At 48.5% G+C, this 12,324-nt stretch overlaps 1 protein-coding gene and 1 non-coding gene across 3 annotated transcripts in view; both read left to right on the forward strand.

Annotated features, from left to right (window-relative positions):
- Window positions 1–12,324, forward strand: part of F2RL1 (F2R like trypsin receptor 1) — a 58,848-nt gene that overhangs the window by 25,760 nt on the left and 20,764 nt on the right. For both annotated transcript variants that reach the window (XR_011488117.1, XR_011488116.1), the window contains exon 2: window positions 851–1,050. The gene's annotated coding sequence lies outside the window, so the exon portion shown is untranslated. The remainder of the gene's footprint in view (window positions 1–850; window positions 1,051–12,324) is intronic.
- On the forward strand, window positions 1,957–2,029 carry TRNAG-UCC (transfer RNA glycine (anticodon UCC)). Its single transcript has one exon. It is a non-coding gene; the product is annotated as a tRNA-Gly (tRNA).

Raw genomic sequence — 12,324 nt, forward strand, 5'->3', positions numbered from 1 at the left:
GAGAATTAGCTTTGTGTTAACTCTCTTAAACTGAGTAAGATCTCGCAAGCCCCTGGGCTTGCCTTTGTGTGTGATATGAAAAAGTGAAAGTCACTCAGTCATGTCTGACTCTCTGACCCCATGGACTGTAGCCCTCCAGACTCCTCTGTCCATGGAATTCTCCAGGCAAGAATACTGGAGTAGGTTGTCATTCCCCTCTCCAGGGGATCTTCCCAACCCAGGAATTGAAGCCAGGTCTCCCACATTGCAGGTGGATTCTTTACCATCTGAGGTATCAGGAAAGCCCTGTGTATGATATAATCAGATCCTAAAATACAACTTCGGAAATAACTGCTTTTTCAAGAATATATGCTAAGACAATAGAAATAAGAACTTCATTGTTAACTGTGCAGAGGAATGTGAGAGAAAACACATGTGAATTAGCATACTAACGCTTTTAAAGTTGCCTTAACAGTCATAAATTATGTTCTTTGTGTGTACAGTTCAGATAAGTTTGATCTTGTATTATAATGGTGCAGGATGTAGTAGGAAATGCATGTTTCTTCGTGTATTTCTTCTTTTCCTCTAAAAGTAAGGCGAGCTGACTCAAATATATGTGGAAAACATGGAAAATAATAAGGAAGAAAATAGCCATCAACTCTGCCATCATTTAGAGATGACCAGAATGAATCTGTCCTTGCCACACAAAACCAACTTCACCCTCTCAACAGCTGACAACAACAAACATTAGTGTCCTCTTTCCTGGGTCCACGGAGGCTCTGAGTATTCAGCTGGGCTGAGTTGGGCTTGGGTCCAGGCTGGATTGGTTTAAGTCTGATCACCTGCATGTGTGTTTCCTCATGGTCCTCAGACTAGCATCTACCAGGAAGAATTTTTCCCCCATGGAAGATCGCAAGAATTCAAGAAGGTGAGCAGGAAAGCCTGACGCCTGTTGAGGTCTTCAGTTCATAGTGGAACTGCCACTCACTCCATTGGACAAAGCAAGTCATCCGTGAGCTGATGTGGCTGGGGCATCATGCCCACCCTACAGCACTGCATGATACATGGCAGGTATGATGGAGATCGACAGTTATCATACTGGAGTGTTTCCTTCCGGGCCTCTTTATATATACTGTACATGGTTAAACAGTTGTATAAAAATCATCTTACACACGTCGCATTCATCGCCTTTTCCCTGCTTTCTCCACTTCCTCTTTCATATTCTTCTTCTTCATTTGCACCTGTTTTCTTCCTCTTTCCCATCTGCCTCTTCCGTCCCTTGCCCTGAAATTTCCCTTCTTGGTTCCCCCCCACCCCACACCCCGCTGCCCCATATTTTATTCTCCTCCGCCTGGATCCCCTAGTGAATGGAAAAAAAAAAAAACTGAAAAAAATCAAGGAACTGCTTTATTTTTCATTTAGAAGGATAACGTAAGAAATCTGATAACTGAATTCAATAACACAGTGGCAAAATAGAGATCTCATAAATACCTGGTGTATAATAGGCAAGCAGAAGAACCACATTTCAAGGTGAAGTGGGCAGTGGCTTGCCAGTATTAGCACTATTGGTTGTAGAGTTTTCCTTACTTTGTGAGTTAGTGGGTGAATCAATACTGCTCTACAAAGCTAGTGTGTGCATGGGTGTGTGTGCTCAGTCATGTCTGACTCTTCACCACACCGTGGACTGTAACCCACCAGGCTCCTCTGTCCATGAGATTATCCAGGCAAGAATACTGGAGTGGGTTGCCATTTCCTCCTCCAGGGTATGTTCCTGACTCAGGAATTGAACCCCTGTCTCCTGCATCTCCTGCATTGACAGGTGGAATCTGTACCACTGAGCCACCTGGGAAGCCCCCTGCAAGAGCAGACCTGAGGGCAAATGGATAACAGTAACATAAAGGCAGATTAGGAGAAAGCAAAACTGAGTCAATAGCAATCAGATATTCAGCTGTTTTATAAACAGTAACAATAGGAACTTCCCTGGTGGTCCAGTGGTTAGGACTCCATGCTTCCACTGTTGGGGTCGCAGGTTCAACCCCTGGTCAGGGAATTAAGATCCCAGAAGTGGTGCAGCCTGGCCAAAAAAAGAGACAGAAACCGTAATGATACAAATGTTGTTCCACTAGACAGGAAGATATACATATATGTCCAAAATAAATACATATAAAATAAATAAGTAGGCAGCACTAACAAAATCCCTCTCTTAGCCATTGAAAGCAACCCATCTAGCAAGTGGACTAGTTCTAAATATGTTAGTTTTAACAAACAAAGAATTGATGCTTTTGAACTGTGGTGTTGCAGACTCTTGAGAGTTCCCTTGGTCTGCAAGGGACCAACCAGTCCATCCTAAAGGAAATCAGTCCTGAATATCCATTGGAAGGACTGATGATGAAGCTGAAATGCCAATACTTTGGCCACCTGATGCGAAGAACTGATTCATTGGAAAAGACCCTGATGCTGGGAAAGATTGAAGGTGGAAGGAGAAGGGGATGACAGAGGATGAGATGGTTGGATGGCATCACCGACTTGATGGACATGAGTTTGAGTAAGCTCTGGGAGTTGGTGATGGACAAGGAAGCCTGGCATGCTGCAGTCCATGGGGTCGCGAAGAGCTGGACATGAATGAGCGACTGAACTGAACTGAACAAAAGAAGGCAGTTATCTCCAAATAAGGATAGTCATCTTGACCGCTGTTACATATGGGAGATGTTTAAAATAAAGATGTCCCAAAGAAGACTGTACTTGCTAGTGACCAGAGGTAAATAATATACAGATGTGGGTGCCTTAGGCAAATTGCTTAACCAACATCTGACAAGCTCAGTTTCTCCATCTGTAAAATGAGGAGGTTGGAATGGATCGCTGACTTGCTGTCATTAAGCATACTGTGTAAAGCAATGTGCCCAACTTGGGGTGTGTCTCAGAGAATGGGCAGGAGACAGTCCTGGACTTCACTCATTCATTCATTCATTTGGTCAGTCAGTCAGTCACAAGGTGGCTCTTACTCCATGACAGGCATTGAGTATACAGCAGTGAACATCATAAATATAGTCCCTGGTCTAACAGTCCCCATTCTGATGAAGGAGACAGCTAGCCAGGCAATTATAGACCAGTAAGATGCATGGTATAAAAGGGAAGGTGAGAGATGTGGAAAAAAGAGAGAGAGTTAATACCTCAGACAGGCGCTGTGCTAAGGTAGTCATTTCTCACTTAACCATTCACCCAGTCTTACAGATGAGAAGAGTAAGGGGTTGGATCCTAGCCTTGCAAACCTTAAAGTTCCATGAACTGGCTGTGGATCTTGCAAACATTCAGGTCCTGAGTCAGCAGGTCTGAGCTTCTGTGTGTCTGACAAGATCCCGCTCTGAGGAGCTGGAGCCAGATAGCTTGGGTTACCCTGCTGGTAGGGGTCAGTGTTGGGTCCTCAACTTAGTGGTCTGACCCCAACACCTGTGCCTTTCCCGCCTGTCAGAGATCCTGCCCCAAGAGCTCTTGCTGCTCTAAAATTCTGATTCTCATGCCAGATTAGTTTGAGAAAGGCAAAATAAAATAATAGGAATCAGAGCTTTGGCTTTTCCTGGTGGCCCAGCTACCCGGCAACAGAGGAGTAGTCAGGGGTGTCTGGGCACTTGCTCAGGGCAGGGGAAGCTCGTGGCACCAGGCAGCTTCCGTCACCTGTGTGACACTCAGCAGGGCCCTGAGTGTCCTGGAGGTACTTAAAACACATCCACCGGTGGCCGACTCTAAGACCTGCCCCAGGACTGGGGCAAGTGAACAAAGAAGTTGTCACAAAAATAATAACCACATATTGAGCCCTTAACTGTGTGCCTGGCATTTAATTCTCTCCATAGCCCTACGAGGGCAAGGAGGTAGGGGCAGGGGGGAAGGAGAGAGGCTCCTTGGCCACACAGACCCTCTGGGTCATTTTTCAGTGACCCACCTTTACTCTGCACATAAGGAATGGAGGTGAAAGGGTTAGTTGCTCAGTCGTGTCTGACTCTGCAACCCCATGGACGCGGGATTCTCCAGGCAAGAATACTGGAGTGGGTTGCCATTTCCTTCTCCAGGAGATCTTCCCGACCCAGGGATTGAACCTGAGTCTCCTGCACTGCAGGCAGATTGTTTATTGTCTGAGCAAATAACTTACATGAAGTAACACAGTGAGCAAAGGCAGAACCAGCATGGAGAACCAGGGCCCAGCCTTTATGTAGGCTTGGGGCTTCCCTGGTAGCTCAGCTGGTAAAGAATTCGCCTGCAGTGCAATGCAATGGTTCAATTCCTGGGTCAGGAAGATCCCCTGGAGAAGGGATATGCTGCCCACTCCAGTATTCTTGGGCTTCCCTGGTAGCTCAGATGGTAAAGAATCTGCCTGCAATGCAGGAGACCTGGGTTTGATCCCCGGGACAGGAAGATCTGCTGGGGAAGGGAACAGCTACCCATTCCAGTATTCTGGCCTGGAGAATTCCATGGACAGAGGAGCCTGGTGGACTACATACAGTACATGGGGTCACAAAGAGTTGGACATGACTGAGTGACTTTTACTTTCATGCCCTATGTAGCATTGCTTCCAATTAATCATTCCTGCTGATTAGGAAAAGAACTGCAGCTCTGAGCCAAAAGTTTCCTTTCTACTCCCCCACACAACACACTCCCACCCGCCTTGGTGACTTACAAATACTTTTTGAAAAGAATTGTTTATGTGACCATATGGGAAATGCCTGTCCCTCTTCCTTAACCCAAGTCTGAGAAAATGATGTGGCAACTAGTTAAGAAGATACAGCCCTGGGAACTAGGAACTGATTCATGCTATTAAAATAAGTAGATTCCTCTCTGGTCATTTTAGGCCTCCTATTTGTTCATGATCCATGCCTTCCAGGAACGTGAACTGTCATTTAAGAGAGAATTTATATATATGACAGAATTAGAAATACATCACAGGGATTTTCCTGGTGGTCCAGTGGTTTAGACTGCCTTTGAATGCAGGAGATGCAGGTTCAATTTCTGGATAGGGAACACATGCCCTGCAGGGCAGCCAAAAAAAGAAAGAAATACAGCATAGTATCACATAATACAATACCACCACATAAAGTAGTCAGTCACATCAAAGGCTTAAATGGTGAGATAATAGTGATGATGATGGAAGACACTCAGTCATGTCTGGCTCTTTGTGACCCCACAGACTATACAGTCCATGGAATTCTCCAGGCCAGAATACTGTAGTGGGTTGCCTTTCCCTTCTCCAGGGGATCTTCCCAATCATTCATTGATCAAGATCTATGTGCTTACATTGAATGTCCCCAACAGCCCTCTGGAGGAGGTTATTATTACCTCTGTTTAATAGATGAGGGAACCGATGCTCAGACAGAAAGTCACTGGGCCAAGGCCAGGCAGGCCGAAAGTAGGAAACCTGGATTTGAACCACAAAGCGTGACCCTAGCCCTTACATACCACCTCATGACAACATGCGGTGCTTGACAGCCTCTCTCTGAAACCAACCCTCCACGCAGCACTTGCTGGCAGGGGACAGATGTGCATTGCTTGGAACTGTAGAGAAAGGCCTCGTAAAGAAAACCGTATTTGATGAAACCAGTAAATCAACTATCAACTTTATCAACTGTTAAGTCTGTATTAGAATGTTGCAAATAAGCAAAAATGCTTTCGGAGTTGAAATATTCTGCTTCACTAAGAGTTAGCTATCAAAGGATGGCTCTGTGTGTGTGTATGTGTGTGTGTGGTGTGTGTGTGTAGAAATGGAGGGTAGGGAATGCTGGTTGGAGAGAGTGGCATGAGCAAAGCTTTGCCATGAATAAGCTCAGCCTATCTCCAGGAAATTGTGAAAAAGCCAGACTGTCAACAACGGAGAGTTCATTCAGTCATTCAGCACCTACCATATGCCAGGCACTGTGCTAGGTGTTAGGGCTACAAAGCTAAGTAAGACACAACTCCAGGGGACTTCCCTGGTGGTCCAGTGGTTAAGATGCCGTGCTCCCAATGTCAGGGGCCCTGGTTCAATCCCTGGTCAGGGACCTGGATCCCACATGCTGCAACTAAGACCCAGTGCAGTCAAATTCAAACAAAAACACACCCACACAACTTAGGCCTTCAAATGTTTCACAGTCTTAGTTACGGTAGGGGTTTTGTTGGGGAGGGGACAGACAGACAGATGGAACACCAAAACCTGGTAAATGGCTTAAGAACGGTCAGGTAAAGAGCCAAGGGTACCGTTTGCAGAGGGAGGCCTGGTGGGGAAAGGGGGAGAGAAGTTGAGCAAGGATGGTCAGGCCCCTGTAGGCGGTGAGACCCAGAGGGCAAGGAGGTGAGCGTGGGGAGGCAGGGTGGGAAGATCCTTGGCCACAGAGGTCTTCTGGGTCATTTTAGCGACCGCCCCCCGGCAACCCCCGCCCAAGCCTGGCCAGACTTCTCTGTTGTACAAACACGCTCAGGCCCTTGAACAGACGCTTTCAGACAAGATCCTTGTGTAAGATTAACATGGCAGCTGTTTTCCGTGTTTTCGGGCAACTTCCAGGAAACACTTATTCACTTTTTTCTTAACTCCTAGTGACCGAGTTGTAGAAAGAAGTAGGAAAAATAGTCATGCTCCTAACATTTCTGCATGAAGTGTTCTTCCACTTCAGGAGTCACCCCATAAGTCTTGGAGCGTCTCCATGTGCCAGGCAGCCTCCAAGGTGCTGAGGATACAGCGGTGAACAAAATCCCTGGCATCATGGAGCTTACGCTCAAGTGGGGGCCACAGTCAGAGGCAAAAACAACACCTAGATGTACGATATGTGAGGCTGTGACGTGAAGGAAAAGGAAGGGTAAGGGGGGGTGTGTGGAGCGGGCCATTGTGTGGGGGACTGTCAGGGAGGCCACACTCACAACATGACCGTGGAGCCCAGACCTCAGGGGGTGAGGCGGGGAGTCCGTAACTCATCATGGTGTGGGAGGGAGACTGCAGCGTGAGCGCGCTTAGTGTCTTCTCAAAACAGCAAGGAGGCCAGTGCGGCCGGAACCAACTAAGAGAGTGAAGAGTGGAGAGACGGGAGCCCCGAAGGGCCAGGAGCCAGAGTCTGCGGGGGGAGTTCTCTGCCTGAGACAGGAGACTTTGAGCAAGGACAGTTCAGGTCTGGCGTCCTTTTAAAGGATCACTCTGGCTTTTGCGTGGGGGGTGGAATGCAGGAGAAGGTGTGGACAGAGGGAAAACAATAGGACACTCCTGCGACAGGCCAGGTGATAGAGCAAGGGGATGTGGGCAGGGGTAAGGGCAAGTGGAAACTTTGAGATGCGATCTTATTCTGGGGATTTTGAAATCCAAAAGAACTTATCGATGGATTGGATGAATAGCCAAGGATGATTTGAAATTCTAAGGTTTTAGGCCAGAGTAACTGGAAAGAACTATTTATTAAGATGGGGAAGACTTCTCGAGTTTAGGATTCCAAAGTTTGGTTTTGGACATTATTAGTTTGAGACACCTATCAGGATATAGAATCCCTGAGTTCAGGAGAGAGGCCAGAGCTGGGGACCATAGTTAGCAGAGTGAGGATGGTAATTAAAGCCATGGGACTGGTGAGATCACCGGGGCAGTGAGGTCAGGTAGAGAAGAGGCGTGGTCCCCAGGGCGTGCCAGAGTATGGCGGAGGACAGGAAGTAGGGGGGAACCGGGAAAGGATGGTATCCTGGAAGCCAGTTACTGCTGAGAGGGGAGGGGTCCAAGGACTGGTGTCAACCCTTGGGTTTGGCCATGGATGATCACTGAGGACCTGGCCAGAAACTTCAGATGGAGCAAGGGGGATGGAAGCCTGGTGTTCCCATCAGGGTTCAGAGAAACACGTGGAGGAGATGACAAGGTAACAAGAGTGCTCATCTCTTTTCAGGAAGTTTGAATAAAGTGCAGCTAAGAAACGAGCTGGAGAGAGATCAAGAAGGGAGACGTAATTGCATAGTCTTGAGGAATGGAAACGCACGAGTGGAGAGGAAAAACCAGCCACGCAGAGGAGAGGAGTGGGGGCTGCTGGGGTGTTGGGTCCTTAAGCTGTTGAGAGGGGATGGCACCCAGTGCATGGGTGCAGGGTTGATGTAGATGGGGGCATGGGCAGCTCGTTGTCAAAGGAGGGAAAGCAGACACATGGCAGGTAGACGCGTTGGTAGACCATGTGACTCTTCCCTTCTGACTGCTTCTCTTTTCCTCCTGCTGTTTGTACGCAGCAACCATGCTGTTTTCATCAATTCTAAGACACAACTTTTTCATACTGAAGCCTCTATGAGACTGGACTGTGTGTTAGAATCAATGGAGTGTTTCATTGTTGGTGTTTATTTTCTCTCGATGCTACATATGACACAGGTGACTTGGAGTCTTTGGGACATCTCTTTACTTTGGCCCCAACTAGAGTTTTCCATTGGAGGGTCCTGCAAATATTGATTACCTTGTAAGCTGAGGGGGAAACGTTGACAACTTCAGGGAGAAAATAGACTGGAGCTAGCTCTCTGTTTGGAGAAGGCAATGGCGCCCCACTCCGGTACTCTTGCCTGGAAAATCCCATGGACGGAGGAGCCTGGTGGGCTGCAGTCCATGGGGTCACTAAGAGTCGGACAGGACTGAGCGACTACACTTTCCCTTTTCACCTTCATGCATTGGAGAAGGAAATGGCAACCGACTCCAGTGTTCTTGCCCGGAGAATCCCAGGGACGGGGGAGCCTGCTGGGCTGCCGTCTATGGGGTCGCACAGAGTCGGACACGGCTGAAGCGACTTAGCAGCAGCAGCTCTCTGTTCCATGTGCGTGCTGCCCACGTCTCCGCAGAAGGACCAGGTGCCTGGAGAGCAGGAGAAGGAGGCTGGTCCTCTGCCCACAGGCTGCAGAGCTGTCTGGGCCCGTTCTCCCTCGGGGGAGTGGCAGACCGAGGACTCTCGGCCACACCTGAACCTGGGCAGACACTCCTGACTCAGACACCAAGCACTTCCTCCAGGTAAAGAAGTTCTGGCCCCCACATCCTGTGCGGTAAAGATAAGGAGAAGTGCGGGGGTCTGAGAACACGGAACTGTGTCACGGCATAGCTCCTGGGGTCACTTTGGTTTCTTCAGCTGCTAGCAGCTGTGCCTTTTATTGCTTCTGTGGGTAGAGCAGAGCTTCGGCCCTCCTTCTCTGTCGTGGGGAGTCTAGGAAGGGTTTGAGAGGGCCCATTTATCTAGAGGGGATTCCCTTGTAGCAGCTCAGTTGGTAACATATCTACCTCCAACGCAGGAGACCCGGGTTCGATTCCTGGGTGGGAAAGATCACCTGGAGAAGGAAATGGCAAACCCACTCCTTGACTAAACCACTTTATCTAGAGTTGACAGTTTATCATATGCTGTGCTAAACCAGGTGGATCAGCGGTAAAAAATCCGCCTGCCAATGCAGGCCACGCAGGTTCAATCCCTGGGTTGGGGAGGTCCTCTGGAGGAGGAAATGGCAACCCGCTCCAGTATTCTTGCCTGGAGAATTCCATGGACAGAGCAGCCTGGCCAGCTATAGTCTGTGGGGTCTCAAAGAGTTGGACATGACAGCACACACACATGCTAAACACTAATGTACAATAAGCAAATCAAGACAGGGTCCTACTCTCAGAGCAGATATCTAGTGAGGGAGATGCATTCATAAAATATTATCTTTTCGGGGAATTCCTTAGTGGTCCAGTGGTTAGGACCCCACTGCAGCAGGGACGGGTTCAATCCCTGGTCAGAAAACTGAAATCCTGCAGGCAGCTCAGAGAGGCTAAAAAATAAAAAATTTTTAATGTATCTATTTTTAAAACATTAAAGAAACTATGTGCCAGGACCTGTTCTAAGTATGTGAGAAAGATTAACTCCCATAGTTTGTACATAACCCGGCGCTATTACTCTTAGTCCTACCTTACAGGTAAGAAAAACTCATGTTCAGAGAGGCTAATTATCTTGCTCAAGGTCACACAGCTTACAAGAGGTGAAGTCAAGGTTCAAACCCAGGCAGTTTTTCCCAGAAGTCCCAGCTCTTAACCAGCAAGGACCTGCTGCCTCTCGGTTATTTTATCTACCTCGGTTATTCAGAAATAAAACTCCTTCTGGAAATGGAAATGACTCATCTCGGAAGGTGGGATTTTAGCATCTGATAAACCAGCCTTGAGGGCTGTCTGAGGGGCCTGCTGGGCATGGAGCAGTCAGCAATTTGCATCAGGCTTCTAGGCTATCTTGAACTCTGGGCTTCGGGTTCTGCTTTCCTCTCCCAGCTTCTTCCCCGGTGGACTTCTCCATCCCTCCCCTCAGGTCACCTCAGGGGCCTTCACAGGGCTTTCTGTTGGGGACCCCAGGTGTGTTTTCTCTTTGACCGGGACAGCTGCAGTGTGGTGGGCTAACTCAGCCTGGCCCACAACCCTGCCCAAGAGAGGCCCCAGTCTGCGTGGTGCTTTTGGGGGAGGGGAGGACAGGGAGAAATGGGAAATCGGATTTCAAGAACAGCAGCAGCTCTAGGCCAAGACTGGCATACTGCCCTGGGCCTTGCACAGAGTCCTTGCAAAACCTTCTCTGTTCCATTGGCTAGTTCAATGGGCTTCGAGGTATTCAGGACCCAGGACTCTCACTATAAAACTGAATGATCCTTCACACTTTACCAAAAGCCCTTTTACAGCCCCAGTCTCCTTTGGCTCCAATAGCAACCCTGGGAGGTCTTCCCAGCTCCCCAAAGGTCTTCGAAGCCACAGTTAGCTTGTCAGATGCTAAAACCCCAACTCCAAAGGGTGAGTCATTTGCATTTGTAAAGTGAGTTTCATTTCAAAATAACGGGTTGGAAGAGCAGGCAGACTGGACGGAGCTGGGATTCTTTGTGCTTTAAACTCCGGGTTAGTCCACTCCACTTCCTCTCTCTCAGGGGACCAGGACAAGACGGCTGCACATGCAGTGCCTGGCTTCGATTCTTTAAGAACCAAAACCCCAGACACACCCATGTGCCTTCCTTGGGCTCCAGAGCCAAAAATTGGCCTGTTTCCTCCCCCTAAGAAATAAACACCTAAATTCTCATCAGAGTGCCAAACATTCAGGAAAGCTTCTGGTAACACATGTGTTTCTAGGGATGTGAGTTTGGCATCTGTTTCTGAAACTGCTTCTGAAGCATGCTATTTCTAACAAAAAGACAGTGCTAGTCCCTAATTCATAAGATAGAGTGAGGATTAAGTGAGGTAATAATTCAGTGTTTCCTATTACAATGATTTTTTTCTTTCCGAAATTACTATGCTTTCTGTATAGGACCAATGACAAAGTAGCTAAGAATCTGGGGAGTTTTCGACGTAGAATGACTGTGGGGTTTAGCTGGGATAGAAATGATTCGGCCTCTTCCTAGTGTCCGGGAGATAACTGGATTATGGAAGTCGGGCTGACGTCAGAGCAGGGAGGCTCCCCACCCCCATTCAGCCCAGCGGGCAGAGCACAGCTTTAAGGGCTCAGTGGGTGTTCTGCTGGCATTTCCTCCAAATGCTAATGAGATGCTCACACATGCTAAGCAGACCAAACTGGTTTCTGCTGCCCGGAGCAGCTGAGAAATATGGCCGTCCTCTTCCCCAGATTTCCCAGGCCCTCCTTCCCTAACATTCCCACCAGCTGTGTTTTAACTGCTGGGAAATAAACTCATCTCTTTCTGCCTGTGTCCCCTCAGGTGTTTTTCACAGGAAGTTCAAACACCCTCCGCTCTCCAAACCCCTTTCCTCTCCCTTGCCAGCTTCCCACTTGGGCTCTTTGCAGTTTTGCCAAGAATTCCAGGCAAACAGAAGCCTCGTAGCAGCCTCTGCCAAGCATAGAGACCTCCAGTCTTGGCCTTGCTTGAAGGCTACAGATGCTTCTTAGCCTTTAGCCCGTGGTGGAGCTTGGCCTCTGGCGCTACCGTGAGCTTTCGCCTCCCTGATCGAGCGCACACGCTAGTCTCAGTTCCTCCTCCGACAGCCCTGACTGGTCTTGTAGGGCCATCTGTCTCGGCACCTGGTTACTGTGGGAAGCTGTAAGACCCTAGGCTGTTAGGAAGCGGCTTTGCGGTCTCTCCCTCTCACCCACACAGTCTGACACATCTCTAGGACAGAGATAGGGGCTGCACTCTGCTGGTTTGCACAGTGGCGGTGTAGTGGCAAAGACCCCATGCACTGCAGCCTGCCAGGCTCCCCTGTCCCAGGCAAGAATCCTGGGGTGAGTTGCCATTTCCTCGTAGCAGCAAGAAAACCTTTAGATGGCCAGGGATTATGGGAAGATGTCTGAAGACAACATGATTTATATAAGATCAGCTGTAATAGGATCTTCTCACCGAGGTTAACGATAGCAACAGTAAGAGTCCCTGGCATAGGGTTAGTGCTGCCAT

This window comes from Odocoileus virginianus, chromosome 6 (genome assembly GCF_023699985.2).
Source record: "Odocoileus virginianus isolate 20LAN1187 ecotype Illinois chromosome 6, Ovbor_1.2, whole genome shotgun sequence".
In the NCBI taxonomy this organism is placed as follows: Eukaryota; Metazoa; Chordata; class Mammalia; order Artiodactyla; family Cervidae; genus Odocoileus; species Odocoileus virginianus.